Below are 8,000 nucleotides of genomic sequence, written 5' to 3'. Positions count from 1 at the left end.
CTATGACAGCTTTTACTTCACAGAAGAAAGCACCACAGTGAGAGTTCTTCCAACAACCAAATATGTTTACTACAAATAAACATTCAAAGACTGGCAAAATAACCATTGGGTCTCAGTATCAGAGTAAACTCCTTTTTCTTTTTCTTGATTTGAGATCTGGGGATTTAACCAAGGGGCTTGTCTCTGAACTACATCCCCAACTCTATTTATTTATTCATTTTTAATTTTGAGACATGGTCTTGCTTATTTGCCTGGGCTGGCTTGGAACTTGCAATCCTCTAGCCTCTGGAGTGATTGGGATTACAGGTTTGCATCATTACACCTGGCTCAGGGCTCAACACATTCCTGATACATTCCCTATTAACAAGAGGGCTCTCCAAACACAGCAAGCCTCCAGCTATCTGTGTTAACTCAAACCCTGTGTCTAACTCCCTTCAAAATCTCTGGATAGGGCCTGGGGTTGTGGTTCAGTGGTAGAGTGCTCACTTGGCATGCCTGAGGCCCTGGTTTTGATCCTTGGCATGACATAAAAATAAAATAAATGTATTGTGTCCACCCGCAACTGAAAAATATACATTTGAAAAAATATCTCTGGGTGGTCATCATTTTCCATCTACAATTACTTTAATATATGGTCAGAGGGCTGTTTGAGGAAGAACTAGAGGAATCATTACATTCCAGTCATGTTGTTGCTGGGTCAAAGCCTTTCATTTAACAGATGGATTCAGAATCAGAGAACTGGTTCAGGTCCAGCAACTAGGCAGGGGACCATGTTTTTTTATTGGGATGCCTACCCTCAGCTTCTTGATCATTCCTTTATTTGTTCTGAGTATAAAATTAAACAGTACCTTTGTTAGCTGTCCATATCCTATTCCTGAGAATACTATGCTTTATTAACTGTCTCCATAGCTCTCTGAATGTCAGTCTGTCCTGGCTCCTATTCCAACGAGATTACTCATTTCAAGAACTGGGTTAACCTTGCTTTTGACAGTTAGATGCTACAACCTAGCTTCCATATTTTCAGGTATTATCCGCCTCGTTCTATGATTACCAGTTTTGTAATAAATTTCCTACCTGAGCCATGGCCTACAGAAGACAGCCACTGCTGAGTTTCTCAGCAATGCTGGTAGCCTCCTCACCAGCGCATTCCTTATCATGTAAACAGCACGCCCTGCAGGTCCTCCTGTAACACACTGGCTATCAGTGCATATTTCAGTCTTGGTAGTGCATCCTCGGCGCCATGCTTATTTCCACGTGCTTGTTAAATCTGTCCTCCACCATCTGTCATGGACTTCTCATTTAAGGTAGGTTATTGTTTTTTCCAGGCTTCCTATGGCATGTTAGCACTGTCTGCTCAGTCTTTGCCAGGAATTAAATACTGTGACCCAGGCAAGTGGTCCCATACTGATAAACTCTCCTTTACCCAGTTTTACATTCCATCCCCCTTTATCCACTCGTCAAGATCCATTCCCATAAGACTGTCCTGGCTTCGGTCAATACATCTTGGCTAGTTTCCAAAGATTCTTGGCATTTACTCACTTTTCTGTCTTACAGATCCAGCACTTCCTTGGTTGTGTTATGTTGTAACTTGATCCCAGTTATTGGTCTGGTGGCCTAGAGGGAAGATGGGACAAATCCATGGCAGGGCTTATGTGAACTAGCTAGTAGAGGCTTCTACATCATTTTTGATGAGGGGTAAGAGGCCTTAATGGTCAGAAGAGGGAGAAGTGGGTCCCTTCTGCCATACAATGACTCAGTTGTCTCCATTTCATGTCCCAGGATCCCACTCCTTCAAGGCCCTGATCTTAATTTAGGAGACTTGTTGAGGTTGACTCATTAGCCTTCTTTAGGACTCTTTCATCCTTAAAACTGAATCCTGGTGCTGATCCTCAGCATTTTCTGCCCTCTAGCTGTAGGAAATGAGAAAATTTATATGGCCAAGAAGACTCTGACTTTCACACTTTGCCTTGTGATGACAACTGATAATTCCTCTGGCCTTTCATGGTCTTTTTCAAGTATTTTAAGAGTACCAAGCAACAGCCAGACAAAGTGGCTCACATCTGTAATCTTGGGACTTGGGACTTGGGAGGCTGAGACAGGAGGATCAGGAGTTCAAAGCAGCCTCAGGAAAAGCAAGGCTTGCTAAGCAACTCAGTGAGAGACCCTGTCTCTAAATAAAATACAGAATAGACCTGGGGATGTGGCTCAGTGGTTGAGTGCCCCTGATTTCAATCTCTGGAACAACAACAACCAAAAAAAAAAAAAAAAAAAAAAAAAAAAAAAAAAAAAAAACCCCAAGCAACCATCAAACAATTCCATAGTTCACATCTGAGATTTCATACCACTCAATAAATACACTCCTTTCTACTGGTATCTCATCCAATTCACTCCCTGTAAAAGTTCTAACAATGAATTGCAATGATACCAGGGTCTATCAGTATCTTACTTTGCATCAGTTATGGGGTCCTGATTGCCAGTTGAACAGTGGAAAACCAACCTCAAAATCTTGTAAGCAGGTTCCTAGGTCCACTCGTGGTGACGACTCTCTTAGGTCAGATTCCCATGAAGTTGAATGTTTGCCTACAGGATGTTTATTCAATAATTTATTGAAACAACACCTGTGAGAAAGTGAAGGCAGCAGAATTGTGCAGGAGAAGTTGAATTGCAAAGTGGTTGCAAGAGACCTCAGTAAATCCCTTAAGAAGTGCTTGTGGGGATGGCCCTTCTAAGTTGAGACAAGGGGATCAGGTTTTTGTATCACTGTACTAGATGTGGACTGACCTGGGGAGAGGGTACAACACTGGGCAAGGCAGCTTCCTTTGATAAGCCCAGGTTTCTCCATAAAAGTACTGTTGACATTTCAACTTCATAATACCTCCATGGGAGAGGGGAGCCATTCTGTGTATTCTAGGATGTTTAAGGAAATTTAGGATATTTAACCTATTCGAGGATATTTTTTGCAGTACTACTATGAAATTCCAATAGTATTCCCCTCCCTGTGACAATCAAAGTGTCTCTAGATATTGCCAAATGTCTCCTGGGGACATAATTGTCCCCAGCTGAGAGCCAACAGAGATGAAGGCATGTCACAAAAAAGAATGCAGCTGTGATTCATTAGCAGTTAACACCTCAGGAAGCTGGGGGGACGATGCCTAGGCCCTGAAGGAGGAATCCGGGTAGTATACAACAGCATCCACTACCTGTTTTCAGAGGGAGAAGGAGAGAAAAGAAAAATATCTAGTTCAAAGACGTGCAGCTTTATACTTTAATACTTAAACCTTTAATCCATTTGGAATTCAGGTTGGGTATGATGTGAGTTAAGGTATTACTCTTAATTTCATTTTTTAAAAATGCTGACAATTGTCTGATATTTTTAATTAAATTGGCCATCATTTCCTTGCTAATTTGAAATGTCTTTCTTAAGAGACTCTAACTTCCAATATACACATAAGTCTATTTTTTAACTTCTCATTCAGCTCTGAAGGATCATGCGTCTGTTTTGGTATTAATACCTGCTACTTTGAAATTATGAAGTTATTTTTCTTTTCCAATGTAAGTATTGTTCTTCCTCAGGATCTCTCTACTATTACCATCGATTTGTTTTTCCAGACAAAACTTAAATCAGGCTGGGCATGGTAGTCCCCCAGAAAGATCCTTTGAACCTAGGAGTTCAAGAGCAGGTTGGGTAACATAGCAAAACCCCATCTGTTATGGTTTTGATAGTAGTTGTCCCCAAAACTCATGTGTGAGACAATGGAAGAAGATTTAGAGGTAAAATTATTAGGTTATGAGAGTCTAAACCTAATCAGTGAATTAATCCCCTGATAGGGATTAACTGAGTGGTAGCTGAAGGCAGGTAGGGTGTGACTGGAGGAGGTAGGTCATTGGGGGTGTGCCTTTGAGGTATATATTTTTTTATCTGGTGAGTGGAGTCTCTCTCTCTGTTTTGTGGTGGCCATGTCTAAAGTCACTTTCCTCTGCCAGTCATGATGTTCTGCCTCCCCTCAGGTCCCAAGGAATGGAGTCAGCAGGCTACAGACTAAGACCTCTGAAACCATAATTATTTTTTGTTTTTATCTTGTATTTGTTCCTCTTACTGAATTTTATTGGAGAGAAAAGAGAGCATTGATCTGAAAGAAATTCTAAACTAATAAGACTGTGCCAAATTAAACAGGAAGTCAGTTTCAAATGGTTTTAGCTTGACTGTGAGACCTAAGGTGTGTGATCTCACATTTGTTCTTATAAAATGTCATGTCATCTGTGAGCTGCCACGAAATAGTGTCTTCACAGTGAGGAGTCAAGTCAGACACTAAGTTCTACAAAGGTGAGGACACCTCCACTTTGTTTCTGTCTGGTTTTTTTGCAGTTGTGATCAGAAGTACAAGAGGGAATTTAGAGAAGGTACCAGGGCAAATTTTACTTCAGATCCCCTAAAAATGCCTTCATAATAGGAAGGATTCTCTCTGGAGTTGAACCCTCTGTCAACTTTACTTTGGAAATTCTAAGACTTTTGTGTTCTAAAGTGTTTGGGGGAAAGATAAATAACAAAACCATTACCTAGATATGATACTGGGACAAGAAGAAAGGGTTTGGGAGCAAGGACCAAGTTAGTCAACCGGCCAGACAATTTTGCCTAAATATGTTTGGCAGTCATCTCTCCTTTCCATTTAAAATTTCATCATCTTACTTCAAACTTTGCCTTTGACTCAATATTGTGTCCTTCTCCCTTCCTTAAATTCATATGTTGAAGTTCTAACCCCCAATGTCATGGTATTTGAAGCTGGGGTCTTTGGGGGAGGTACTTAGGTCATGAGAGTGAAGCCCTCAAGAATGGGTTTAATGCCCTTATAAGTAAAGACATGATACAGACTCATATTCTCTCCCTACCTACACCTCAGAAAGAAAGTGCCCTGCAAATCAGGAAGAGGGTCCTCATGAGGAATCAAATTAGATGGTACCTTGATCTTGGATTTCTTAGCCTCCAGAATGGTGAAGAATGAATTTCTGTTGTTTAAGCCACCCAGTCTTTGGTAGGGACTAAGACAAACTAAGACAGACTGTCCTTCATCAGTTTTCACCCTGATGATTGAAACAGTTGATGCTCTCTGCAGCCTTAGGACACCACTCTCCACCCATCTTTCTTGCACTCTCAAAGTATCTCCCTTAAATGTGAGCATGATTATGTCTCTGCTTCATTAAATATTCCTTATCAGTAGCATTGTTTTCTGAATAAAGGACTACTGTTCAGTGAGGGATGCTGATCAAAAATGCTGATTTTGAGGCCTAACTCATCAGGATCAAAGTCTCTGGTGTCTGACATTTAAAAAATTCCCCAGCAGATTTGTCTGCACATTGCAGTTAGACAACTTCTGATCCATAGTCTAAATGCAAACTTTTTCTTATGCCATGAGAATCCCTTCAGATCCTGGAGCCTGGGTCTATCTTCCCAGCTTTGCCTCCACCACTCACTCTTCCATTTGTATGATAAGCGTACCAAGCTGAACTACTTGTGTTCTGTTGAAACATGCCAGGCATGTCCCCACATGTGTGTCCTTTATCACTATGACTGCTAACATCCCTGTGTATCCTAAAACTCACCTCCTCCTTGCAGACTCTCTTGTTCATACACTGTACCAGTGTCTTTCTTTCCCTATGACTCCCAAAGCACTCACCCTGTTATTCCCTGAGTTATTCTCTGCCAGCACTCACCTTAGGCTATTGCTTTGGAAATGGCTACTTCTCCCCTAAACTAGGAGCTCTCTGAGAACACAACCTGGGTGGGATTTTTTCCATCTCATTAGTCACTCAGTAAACATTGGCTGAGGGAATGAATGATACTTGTTCTAAGCTATGAAATCAAAATATAATGTGAGCTATTTTACATATTTATTTTCTATAGCCTCATTAAAAAGAGAAAAAAGGATCAAATTAAATTAATTTCAATTATATGTCTTTAACCCAATCCAGCCAAAAATACTATTGTTTCCACATGTAACCCATACGAGCATTGATAAACCTCCCTTTATTTTTTCATAGGAAGTCTTCAGAATCCCACTGTGTATTTTATACTGAGCGGCACAACTCAAACCAGAGTAGCCACATGTCCAGTGCACCATAGTACCATATTGGGCACTGTGTTCTAGACTAGAGAGAGGACTATGAGGCTTATATGACAACCTTTGCCTAAAAAGAAAGCAGTGCACTAGTCCAGGGCTCGTACTTGCTGGTTACATGCCACTTCCATGGTTTTTACCAAGACTGTGAAAATCTTGGTCTCCTTTGTGTATTGTTCAGAGATGTGAGAGCAGGTCTAGCTGTGACAGTCAATAAAAATCAGGTGTGAGCTGTGAACAGCCAATACAAAGCAGCAGGACTTTCATCAGTGAATAAACCAGCTTCTCAACTGGGCCTTTGGAGCCAAAATGCCCAAATAAGCTACATCTCTAGAGAACATTAAAGGCATAAGTAAGAAGGCTACGTTCTTTGCCATGCAAAGCCACACCTTCCAATGCCATCATTGCTGAGGTTCTACTCACCAAAAGAAAAAGCCACAGAAATGTAAATACACTTCACATGTAAATGCCTTGGTAGAGGTGAGTTCCAGGTATCCACACCCTCTAGGGACATCATTCCATCTGAGGGAGGAGATAAAAAGAAATTTCTTAAGCAGGAAACTTAGAACCATTCCAAGACTTGAGCTGTTTGTCTTGCTCAGACCTGTCTGCTGGTGCCATCTAACTCAGACTGCAGTGAGTGTTTGCTGGGACCAACTTCTCCTCCTCTTATTGGGGTCAGACTGAAAAGGGAAAATGATTCTCCATCTCCCAGCTCTATACTATGGTGCCCTCAACTGAGAAACCTGGTGCCAACTGGCACCGAGCATAGGGTGGAACCAAAACTTGGCACTCCCAGTTTGGCACCCTCTTGGTGGGCAGTGGCCCAAAGCAGTCTGTCCTGCTTCCCTTCCTCTAGAACAACAGACCTCATTTTCAATGAAAACAAGTCAGGTACACAAATTAGCATTAGAACCAAAATGGTTTCCTGGGAAACTAATGACAAAAATTCCAGTTTAAAACACTTTCTTTGCAACCTAGAGAGTGAAGCCCTGCCTTTCACAAGGACACAAGCCCTGTGCCAAAGAACTCCAACTTGTATAAAGAAGTGTCAGTGACCAAAGACCTGGAACAGATGAAAAGTACTATTTGAGGCTTTCAGACATGCTTTATGTAGTTTTCTGTACCTTGCTCTAATATCATCCTTACCCATTTGCTCCTGCTTCATTTTTTCAGAAGTGAAACATTTCCTCGTTAATTTTGTTTCATAGCAGAAGTTGGTGTCTTTAGAACACAGGCAGCTAGAGGATGGGTGAGAGATTTTTTTTGGCATTATCAGGGAGAGAAGATTCAGGATAGCACATATCCACCCATCAAAACCTACCATCTGAGTAAATAATTTGCATTCCAATGATGATAACATGCATTTGTAGTGGTTTATAGTTTATAAAATGCCTTCACATACATTTCCTCAATTTAACTTCTCAGTAGTTGGAGTAGAAGCAAAGGAGCAGTCTTCTTGTGATTTTGTTTCCCTAGAAGTGCTCATTCAATTGACACACTTGTACTTAGACCCTTGCATGTGCCTGGCCTTGAGGAATGCACTGGGAAGAGAGCCATCAAGATACGGTCCTTTGGGGAGGAGCTGAGTTCTGTGGGGAAAATTGAGGAAAATTGAAAATTTGTATGAACCCTATGACAGAGAAATCCAGCACGCTGCAGGTTCACATAAGAGGGACCTTTGATATAGCATTTAAATATTGAATAATCCCTTAATCTGAAGAAGTTAAACTCTTTACTGATAGAATTTCTGGTATATTAATAAGCCAGTAAGAGGGCTACAGTCAGGGAGACCTACCTGGGGAGTTTTAAATCACACAACACAGTGTCTTATGGGAAGGTGTAAGTATGATATTTGTGCAAGATGTGTGAGTTTCTTATAGAGTT

General features: G+C 41.1%; 1 long non-coding RNA gene across 1 annotated transcript; it reads right to left on the bottom strand.

Moving 5' to 3' along the window:
• Positions 1-1,459: 1,459 nt before the first annotated feature.
• On the bottom strand, positions 1,460-6,922 carry LOC306653013. Its single transcript, XR_013761612.1, has 4 exons — positions 6,718-6,922; positions 6,537-6,635; positions 2,498-3,200; positions 1,460-1,614 (listed from the first exon to the last, which is right to left on the bottom strand). It is a non-coding gene; the product is annotated as an uncharacterized lncRNA (long non-coding RNA).
• Positions 6,923-8,000: the final 1,078 nt, after the last annotated feature.

The sequence above is a fragment of the Sciurus vulgaris genome (assembly GCF_902686455.1).
Source record: "Sciurus vulgaris genome assembly, chromosome: 2".
Classification (NCBI taxonomy): Eukaryota; Metazoa; Chordata; class Mammalia; order Rodentia; family Sciuridae; genus Sciurus; species Sciurus vulgaris.
The sequence above is the reverse complement of the archived record's forward strand: the minus strand, read 5'-3'. Positions and strand labels throughout refer to the sequence as shown.